Raw genomic sequence first — 11,450 nt, forward strand, 5'->3', positions numbered from 1 at the left:
CATGCAATTCATAAGTGACATGACATGGCCATCATCATGTGCTTCTTGATCTCCATCACCAAAGCACCGACACGATCTTCTTGTCACCGGCGTCACACCATGATCTCCATCAACGTGTCGCCATCGGGGTTGTCGTGCTACTCATGCTATTACTACTAAAGCTACGTCCTAGCAATATAGTAAACGCATCTGCAAGCACAAACGTTAGTTTAAAGACAACCCTACGGCTCCTGCCGGTTGCCGTACCATCGACGTGCAAGTCGATATTAACTATTACAACATGATCATATCATACATCCAATATATCACATCACATCGTTGGCCATATCACATCACAAGCATACCCTGCAAAAACAAGTTAGACGTCCTCTAATTGTTGTTGCATGTTTTACGTGGTGACCATGGGTATCTAGTAGGATCGCATCTTACTTACGCAAACACCACAACGGAGATATATGAATTGCTATTTAACCTCATCCAAGGAGCTCCTCGGTCAAATCCGATTCAACTAAAGTTGGAGAAACCGACACTCGCCGGTCATCTTTGAGCAACGGAGTTACTCCTAGTGATGAAACCAGTCTCTCGTAAGCGTACGAGTAATGTCGGTCCGAGCCGCTTCGATCCAACAATACCGCGGAATCAAGAAAAGACTAAGGAGGGCAGCAAAACGCACATCACCGCCCACAAAAGCTTTTGTGTTCTACTCGATATTACATCTACGCATGAACCTAGCTCATGATGCCACTGTTGGGGAACGTCGCATGGGAAACAAAAATTTTCCTACGCGCACGAAAACCTATCATGGTGATGTCCATCTACGAGAGGGGATTTTAGATCTACGTACCCTTGTAGATCGCACAGCAGAAGCGTTAGTGAACGCGGTTGATGTAGTGGAACGTCCTCACGTCCCTCGATCCGCCCCGCGAACCGTCCCACGAACCGTCCCACGATCCGCTCTGATCTAGTGCCGAACGGACGGCACCTCCGCGTTCAGCACACGTACAGCTCGACGATGATCTCGGCCTTCTTGATCCAACAAGAGAGACATAGAGGTAGATGAGTTCTCCGGTAGCGTGACGGCGCTCCGGAGGTTGGTGGTGATCTAATCTCAGCAGGGCTCCGCCTGAGCTCCGCGGAAACGCGATCTAGAGGTAAAACCGTGGAGGTATGTGGTCGGGCTGCCGTGGCAAAAGTTGTCTCAAATCAGCCCTAAAACGCCACTATATATAGGAGGGAGGGAGGGTAGGAGGCAGCCTCAAAACCTAAAGGTTTGGCCGAAATTGGAGGTGGAGGAGTCCTACTCCAATCCTACTTGGAGTAGGATTCCACCTTCCCACTTGGAAACTCTTTCCACCTTGTGTTTTTTCTTTCTCAAACCTTATGGGCCTAGGGGCTGGTTTATCTCTTCCCATAGCCCATGAGACCACTTGGGGCGTGACACCCCTCCTGATGGTCCCCGGCACCCCTCTCGGCACTCCCAGTACACTACCGATGAGCCCGAAACTTTTCCGGTAATGCACGAAAACCTTCCGGTAACCAAATGAGGTCATCCTATATATCAATCTTTGTTTCCGGACCATTCCGGAAACCCTCATGAAGTCCGTGATCTCATCCGGGACTCCAAACAACATTCGGTAACCAACCATATAACTCAAATGCGCATAAAACAACGTCGAACCTTAAGTGTGCAAACCCTGCGGGTTCGAGAACTATGTAGACATGACCCGAGAGACTCCTCGGTCAATATCCAATAGCGGGACCTGGATGCCCATATTGGATCCTACATATTCTACGAAGATCTTATCATTTGAACCTCAGTGCCTTCATATAATCCCGTATGTCATTCCCTTTGTCCTTCGGTATGTTACTTGCCCGAGATTCGATCGTCAGTATCCGCATACCTATTTCAATCTCGTTTACCGGCAAGTCTCTTTACTCGTTCCGTAATACAAGATCCCGCAACTTACACTAAGTCACATTGCTTGCAAGGCTTGTGTGTGATGTTGTATTATCGAGTGGGCCCCGAGATACCTCTCTGTCACACGGAGTGACAAATCCTAGTCTTGATCCATACTAACTCAAAGAACACCTTCGGAGATACCTGTAGAGCATCTTTATAGTCACCCAGTTACGTTGTGACGTTTGATACACACAAAGCATTCCTCCGGCGTGAGTGAGTTATATGATCTCATGGTCATAGGAACAAATACTTGACACACAGAAAGCAGTAGCAACAAAATGACACGATCAACATGCTACGTCTATTAGTTTGGGTCTAGTCCATCACATGATTCTCCTAATGATGTGATCCCGTTATCAAGTGACAACAGTTGCCTATGGTCAGGAAACCTTGACCATCTTTGATCCACGAGCTAGTCAACTAGAGGCTTACTAGGGACAATGTTTTGTCTATGTATCCACACATGCACTGTGTTTCCAATCAATACAATTATAGCATGGATAATAAACTATTATCATGAACAAAGAAATATAATAATAACTAATTTATTATTGCCTCTAGGGCATATTTCCAACACCAGTAACGTTGCAACGTTTGATACACACAAGGTATTCCTCCGGTGTCAGTGGGTTACATGATCTCGTGGTAATAGGAATGAATACTTGACACGCAGAAAAAAATAGCAACAAAATGACACGATCACATGCTACGTTTATAATTTGGGTCTTGTCCATCACATCATTCTCCCAATGATGTAATCGAGTCATCAAGTGACAACACTTGTACATGGTCATAAAACCTTAACCATCCTTGATCAACTGGCTAGTCAACTAGAGGCTTACTAGGGTCATAGTTTTGTCTATATATCCACACATGCATTTTTGTTTTCATTCAATACAATTATAGCATGGATAATAAATGATTATCTTGAAACAGGAAATATAATAATAACTATTTTATTATTGCCTCTAGGGCATATTTCCAACATAATCAACTAGCAAACAATAATAAGATAACTCAAACGCCAACACTTTGTCAAAACAATCATGATATAATATGACAAAAGTGGTATCTCGCTAGCCCTTTCTGAGACCGTAAAACATAAATGCAGAGCACCTCCAAAGTTCAAGCAGTGACTAGACATTGTAATTCATGGTAGAGGAGATCCAGTCATGCTTCAAACAACGTTTAACTAGACACAAAGCATCAGGATGACATCAGTGCTCTGAGGTCTGGTACTTATTTGAGAAGGTGACGACTCAAAGTAAAAATAAAATAGCATAAAAGTAAATAGAAAGTCCCTTCACAGAGGGAAGCAGGAATTTGCAGCGGTGCTAGAGCTCACGATGAAAGTCAAAGATACATTATTTTGGGAGGTACACCCTTAGTGTCAATGTTACAACCAATAGTTATCAGTATCTTCCTTGCTAAACAAATTAGGAGCAGTTCCCAAGCGGTAAAAGTAAATGTTTAATCCCCCTCCACTGACAAACACACTCCACGGATAGCCTAATCCATGGGTGCCATCCATACTAACAACAATCTAGGGGGAGTTTTTTTTTTAATTATTTGTGATTTATGATTTCAGGATTGTGAGTCCCTTTTTACCAGCCCCTTTCGTGCAAGGACGAGTGAATAAACACTAATCATGAGAATAACCCCCTTAGCATGGAAGATACTGACCGCCCCATGTCGCTCCATGGGCGGTCCAGGCACACAAAATAGAAGCTCATTTAAAATATTAGAGGTGGCACATGCAAATTTACTTGGAACGGCAGGATACTATCGCATATAGGTAGATATAGTGGACTCGTCTGGAACAACTTTGTTTCAAGGATTTTGATGCACAAATAGTATTCCCTCTTAGTACATGCAAAGGCTAGAAAATAGGTTGGAAAGAGACCAGCTAGATAGCAAAGACGGTCATGAACATGCTTATGAATAATTATCGTTGCATACTAGCATGAGTAGGATATAAACACCATGAAAAGAAATATTGTGGAGGCTATGTTGGTTTTGATTCAACTACATTCGTGAACATGTGCCAAGTCAAGCCGCTCGAACATTCAGAGGAGGATACCATATCATCATACTACATCACGACCATTTTAATGCATGTTGACATCCAAGATAAATCATTATCCACTCCTAGCTACTTAAGCATGGCATGAATAACTATAATCTCAAATTGTCATTGCAAACATGTTTGGTCATAATACACTAAATCATGGATACTGGTCTAAACATATTTACAAAAACAAAAACAAGTTGAGTTCATACCCTCTTCTCTATGCCATAGTCACTTCATCAAATATCGTCATTATTGCCTTTCACTTGCATGACCAAACGATATGAAAATAATAATAGTGCGAGAGTGCCATGGACTAAGCTGGAATCTCCAACATTTTATCCAAGAGGAGAAGACAAAATAATATGGGCTCTTTATTAGATCAATAACAATGCATATGAGAGCCACTCAACATTTTCATCGTGGTCTTCCCTTTGGGTACAACTCAATAAAAGGAAAAGAAATTCAGAAAACACACTATTTTTTTGAGTTTTTAGTTTTTCTATGTCGGTGCACTAAAGACTGGGGTCACTAGTGCCCCAGACTTGTGCGCGGACACCGACAGTCCCTCCGCAGCGGCAAGGCGCGTCGCTGGGGCTTAGGGCGAAAGCGAGACTCAAAAACCACCAAGTGCAGATTGCAAGCCCCGACAAGCACTCGCTTGTTGGGAAGGATGAAGAGATCCCGGCAGGAGTTCCCTCCCGGGGAGATAGACAATGCCATGGCGAGGCCCTCCCGCCCAGGAAGGAAGACTGAGCCCCGGCGAGCCACCCTTGCCGGGAAGGCTGACAAGGCCTCGGCAGGCTATCACCTCCCTGCCGAGAGGAACATGAAGAGCCCCGACAAGGTAACCCTACTAGGAAGAAAGAGAAAGGCCCGAGGAGAGGCGCGGGCCCAGGGCGTCCTCGTGACCTGCGAACGCCTCCACCGAGAAGCACGCCACCGATGATGCATGCGCCACGCGTCCGCTCGTACGCCAGCGCAATGCCCCGGAGTTGCCACGTGTGGGTACGTGTCCAACCCCCCTGGCGAGCTCAGGGAAGTCTGTCGAAGCATTTATTGCACCTTTAACAAGGCAGTAACACTGTAACTGTCGGTCGGCGCTGCTTCACTCGTGAACCCACTGTTCACCTACTGAGCCACCGTGGGGACCCCTTTGCCTATAAAAGGAGGCCCGAGGCTCAGTAGTAGGGGCTTTTGGGCACAATTGAAAGGCTGTAAAAAGGGACAGACCTACAGTAACCCAAAACGAATAACTATACACATGCAGGAGTAGGGTTTTACGCACCACGCGGCCAAACCTGGGTAAAAAGATCTTGCCGGGCCCTGACTATTGGTTCTGCTCTTGCCGCGACCCCTCTCCCCGCCAAACCAGCAAAAATTGGACGTTTGCGGCCCCCATAGATGTCGATCCTTCACTGATATCTTTGGCGTGCTAGGTAGGGGAAGAGGAGGGTCACGTCGACCTGATCTAGCGATCAGCAACCGAATTTCTTCATCAACACCACCGTCATGGCTCCCAAGAGGAGGAGAACAACGGCGGCCGAGACACCTGCGCCTAGTGCACCTACCACGGTGCAGGCAGGAGGGGGCACGTGTGTGGTAGAGGGAGGTGGAGCCCCGGAACTCTCACAACATTTCGGAAATCAGACGCGGGCGAGCGGAATCGTCCGCGGCCCTGGTGGCCCCGCACGTGCCAGAATGTCCAAGGACGGAGCTGCGCAGCCAGCATGCGGCGTGTCTACTTCTAAGGACACCAGAGGGCCCACGGCGACGCCTACACCACGGCCTTGCCAGGCCACGCACGGCGGGCGACCCCAGGATGGCAACCCTTCGCCACCGCGACGACGAACCCCTGGTCCTCAAACCCAGGAGACACACGGGAGGCAGACGCGCACCGCGACGGGGAAGGGTGGCGCACGCTCGCGTGGCCAAGGAGGGGCCTCTTCTGGCACTGTGATACGTCCATTTTGCATCATGCTTTCATGTTGATATTTATCGCTTTTTGGGCTGTTATTACACTTCACGGTACAATACTTATGCCTTTTCTCTATTATTTTGCAAGGTTTACATGAAGAGGGAGAATGCCGACAGCTGGAATTCTGGCCTAAAAAAGGAGCAAGTCTGAGATACCTATTCTGCGCAACTCCAAAAGCCGTGAAAATCAACGAGGATTTTTTTGGTATTTATAAAAAATACTGGTCCGAAGAAGTGCCAGAGGGGCGCCAGCAGGAGGCCACAAGCCTGCTAGGCGCGTCCTCCCCCCTAGCTGCGCCTAGGGGGCTTGTGAGCTCCCTGCTGGCCCACTGGCCCCCCTCTTTGGCTACAAAATGGTGTACGGTACAACATAAAGCTTATTGGGCAATCAAAGAGCTCAACTTTGATTTCAAACTTACTGGTGAGCAGAGGTTATTTGATATTAGATCGCTTGATGAATGGAGAACTCAGGCATATGAGAATGCCAAGTTATTCAAAGAAAAGGTTAAGAGGTGGCATGATAAAAGGGTACAAAAGCGTGAGTTCAATGTAGGTGATTATGTCTTGCTATATAATTCTCGTTTAAGATTTTTTGTAGGCAAGCTTCTCTCTAAATGGGAAGGTCCCTATATTGTTGAGGAAGTATATCGTTCTAGTGCTATCAAGATCAACAACACGGAAGGTAATTGTCCGAGAGTTGTAAATGGGTAGAGAATCAAGCATTATATCTGAGGTATTCCAATAAATGTTGAAAGCAATATTATCAATACCATAACTCTAGAGGAGTACCTAAGGGATATTTATCAGCCTGTTTTAGACTCTGAAAGCGAAGAGGTATGTGATTCGGTAAGTAAACAGAGTCCAAAACTTTTCCAGTAGGATTTTTTCTCCGTTTTGGAATATTTAGAAAATTAGAAAAATTTGAAGTAGTCCTGAAAGCGCACGAGGAGGCGACAAGCCTGCCAGGCGCGGGCCACCCCCTGGTCGCGCCTGGGGGGCTTGTGGCCACCTTGTGTGCCTCCCGGACTCCGTTTTCTTGCGGTGTACTCCTTCTGGTCTGGAAAAAATCATTATATATTCTCCCGGAAGGTCTAACCCTTGTATCACGCAAATTTCCTCTGTTTTCGTTTCGAGCCTGTTTCTGCTGCAGATCTAGATCACTATGGGGTCCCCAAAAGCTCCGAAGGACAAGATCTTCGAGAAGGTCATCAATCCCTACCTCGCGGGAGTGCTGCAACACCCTCAATCTATCGAGATGCATGAGGGGATGCTACACATCTGTGATCTTGAGGGGCCCAAGAAGACCAGAAGCATGGAGGAGAGGCTCGAAGCAATGGAGCAACAAGTCTTCAAGTGCCAAGGGATGGTGGAGCGTGGACTCAACACCAACCACATGATGATCATGGAGTTCACCAGCAAGCACAAGATCGATGCCAATGACATCGGGAAGCACCTATCTAGGCTCTATGACAGGATTGATCACCTCCAAGCCCAGATCTATGACCTGGAGAACCAAAACTGTGAGTATGAGTATAGATTTAAATCAATAGGGTTGGCTGCAGATTTGAGGATTCCGGAGACTCCTTCATCTTTCCATGATGGAGCACGTATGCCTTGGAAGACGGAGGATTAAACCCATGTTGCACCAACTCCACCACCATCACCTCCAAAGGAAGACAACTAAGCATGGGTATGGGCAGTCCCCTTGGCTTGTGCCAAGCTTGGGGGAGTTGCCCCGGTATCGTATCACCATCACATCTTTGGCCTTTACCTTTGTTTCAGTTTGTTCCTTTTCAGTTTTATCTTTCTCTAGTAGATTAAAGGTCTTAGTGTTTTAGGCTTGAGTTTTGCTTTGTGTCACCCCTGATGTATTCGAGCTCGTGAGCCATATAATAAAGAGTGTCTTAGTTAAGGGCCTTGCCTCATGCCATGATCAAGAGAATGAGAAAAGAACAAAAGCATGAAAGATCATATAATGATCTTATGGGATGTGATGGCTTCACATATAAAAAGAATGTTGATTGAAACTTGTTTAGGGTAGACAAACGTAGACCTTGGTCATTGTTGCAATTAATAGGAAGTGATAAAGAAGGAGAGGTTCACATATAAATATATCATCTTTGACACCATCTATGATTGTGAACACTCACTACACTATTACATGCTTAGAAGTAGAAGTTGGACAAGGAAGACAACATAATGAATTGTGTTTGCTTGGTTCTGAACAATGTTATATGACTAGAGATCCCTTAGTATGTGACGATTGCTTCCACCTCTTATTAGCCAAAACTCCCGCACTAAGTAGAGATACTGCTTGTGCATCCATAAACTTTCAACCCAGTTTTGCCATGAGAGTCCACCATACCTACCTATGGATTGAATAAGATCCCTCAAGTAAGTTGTCATCTATGCAAGCAATAAAAATTGCTCCCTAATATGTATGATCTATTAGTGTGTGGAAAATAAGCTTTGTACGAACCTGTGATGAGGAAGACATAAAAGCGATAGACTGCAGAATAAAGTTCTTTATCACAGGAGGCAATATAAAGTGATGTTCCTCCGCACTTAGAGGACACACATCCATACCTCAAAAGCGCATGACAACCCCTGATTCCCTCTACGAAGGGCCTATCTTGTACCTTTACTTTTTGCCCTTGAAAGAGTCATGGTGATCTACACCAATTCCTTATTTCGCCTTTATCTTGGCTAATGTCATATGCTTGAGAAAGATCTATATTCATATGTCTACTTGGAAGTAAGTATTCATGAATTATTATTGTTGACATTACCCTTGAGGTAAATGGTTGGGAGGCGAAACTATAAGCCCCTATCTTTCTCTGTGTTCAGCTGAACCTTTGATCTCATGAGTACCACGTGAGTTGTAGCAATTGTAGAGAATGAAAAGATGATTGAGTATGTGGATTTTCTTTACAAGCACTTATTTGACTCTTTCCGATGTTTTGACAAATTGCAATTGCTTCAATGACTAAAGGCTATCGGTTGTTGATTCTCGGTAAGGTTCTTGACCCATGATTTACTTTGTGAAGGAATTGTCACTTTAGCATAAGAGTTGATATGATGGTATTGCTGTTCTGATCATGATCATGATGCCTGCATGTTCATATCCTGTTTTGTCGACACCTCTCTCTCTAAACATGTGGGCATATTTATTGATCTCGGTTTTCGCTTGAGGACAAGCGAGGTCTAAGCTTGGGGGAGTTGATACGTCCATTTTGCATCATGCTTTGATGTTGTTATTTATCGCTTTTTGGGCTGTTATTACACTTCACCGTACAATACTTATGCCTTTTCTCTCTTATTTTGCCAGGTTTACATGAAGAGGGAGAATGCCTGCAGCTGGAATTCTAGCCTGAAAAAAGAAGCAAGTTTGAGATAACTATTCTTCGCAACTCCAAAAGCCATGAAAATCAATGAGGATTTTTTTGGGATTTATAAATAATACTGAGCCGAAGAAGTGCCAGAGGGGCGCCAACAGGAGGCCACAAGCCTGCTAGGCGCGGCCTCCCCCTTGGTCGCGCCTATGGGGCTTGTGAGCTCCCTGCTGGCCCACTGGCCCCCCTCTTTGGCTACAAGAAGGGTTTCGGTCTGGAAAAAAAATCAGGAGGAGGCTTTTCGGAGGGTTCGCCGCCGCCACAAGGCGGAACTTGAGCAGAACCAATCTAGAGCTCTGGTAGGACGATCCTGTCGGGGAAACTTCCCTCCCGGAGGGGGAAATCGTCGCCATCGTCATCACCAACACTCCTCTCATCGGAGGGGACTCATCACCATCAACATCTTCATCAGCACCATCTCATCTCCAAACCCTAGTTCATCTCTTGTAACCAATCTCCGTCTCGCGAGTCCGATTGATACTTGTAAGGTTGCTAGTAGTGTTAATTACTCTTTGTAGTTGATGCTAGTTGGATTACTTGGTGGAAGAGTTTATGTTCAGATCTTTGATGCTACTCATTACCTCTCTGGTCATGAATATGATTATGCTTTGTGAGTAGTTACTTTTGTTCATGAGGACATGGGATAAGTCATGCTATAAGTAGTCATGTGAATTTGGTATTCGTTCGGTAATTTGATGTGTTGTATGTTGTTTTTCCTCTAGTGGTGTTATGTGAACGTTGACTACATAACACTTCACCATTATTTGGGCCTAGAGGAAGGCATTGGGAAGTAGTAAGTAGATGATGGGTTGCTAGAGTGACATAAGCTTAAACCCTAGTTTATGCGTTGCTTCATAAGGGGCTGATTTGGATCCACTAGTTTAATGCTATGGTTAGACTTTGTCTTAATTCTTCTTTTGTAGTTGCAGATGCTTGCGAGAGAGGTTAATCATAAGTGGGATGCTTGTCCAAGTAAGGGTAGTACCCAAGCGCCGGTCCACCCACATATCAAACTATCAAAGTAACGAACACGATTCATATGAACATGATGAAAACTAGCTTGACAGAAATTCCCATTTGTCCTCGGGAGCGTTTTACCTCCTATAAGACTTTGTCCAGGATTGTCCCTTGCTACAAAAGGGATATGACCACTTTGCTGCACCGTTGTTACTTTTGTTACTTGCTACTTGCTGCGAATCATCTTGCCACACAACTACTTGTTAACGATAATTTCAGTGCTTGCAGATATTACCTTGCTGGAAACCACTTGTCAGATCCTTCTTCTCCTCATTGGGTTCGACACTCTTACTTATCGAAAGAACTACGATAGATTCACTATACTTGTGCGTCATCACACTGCCAGGAGCAAGAGCCCCTCGTGTTCCACCCACGTGTCACCTCCCGCCTCGCGGGCGGAAGCGCTGAGGCGGACAAGCTCGAGGAATGGAGGGCCACCATCCAGAGCTTCATCACCCTCGCCAACGGAGACGGGCCAGAGCAGCCGGAGACATCGAAACGACCCTCCAACAGGCCTGCCCACGACTGCGCGGAGAAGGGCGGAGATGCTGCCGCCACGGTGCATTCCCCGCCGAGGCGGAGGCAACAGGTCATCGTCTCCGACGACTCCACTGGATCCTTCGACTAGCGCTCCCGCCGCAACCAGCGTCACGACCCGCGAGAGACATGAAGGAAGATACTAGGACTCACACCGAGCGACTGCGGGAGACGCGCCGCCAGTCAGACAAACGAGCTGAGACCGTCTTGGACGCGCCATCCTCGGGGTACCCGGTGCTCTACCCTAGGAGGTGGGTTGCCCGGCCATTACCCCCGAGCTCCAGCGAGTCCAGAGGCCCAGCACCTGTACCTTCAAGACGGAGATACCTGAGAAGTACGACGGAAAAACTCACCCGTCCGAGTTCGTCAACATCTACACCATCGCGGTGCAGGCTGTCGGGAGCCGGGACGACAAGATACTCACCAACTACTTCCCGTTGGTGCTTAAGCCCAACATGAGGTCTTGGTTGATGCACCTGCCCAAGAAATCCATATCCTC

This window comes from Hordeum vulgare, chromosome 1H (genome assembly GCF_904849725.1).
Source record: "Hordeum vulgare subsp. vulgare chromosome 1H, MorexV3_pseudomolecules_assembly, whole genome shotgun sequence".
Classification (NCBI taxonomy): domain Eukaryota; kingdom Viridiplantae; phylum Streptophyta; class Magnoliopsida; order Poales; family Poaceae; genus Hordeum; species Hordeum vulgare.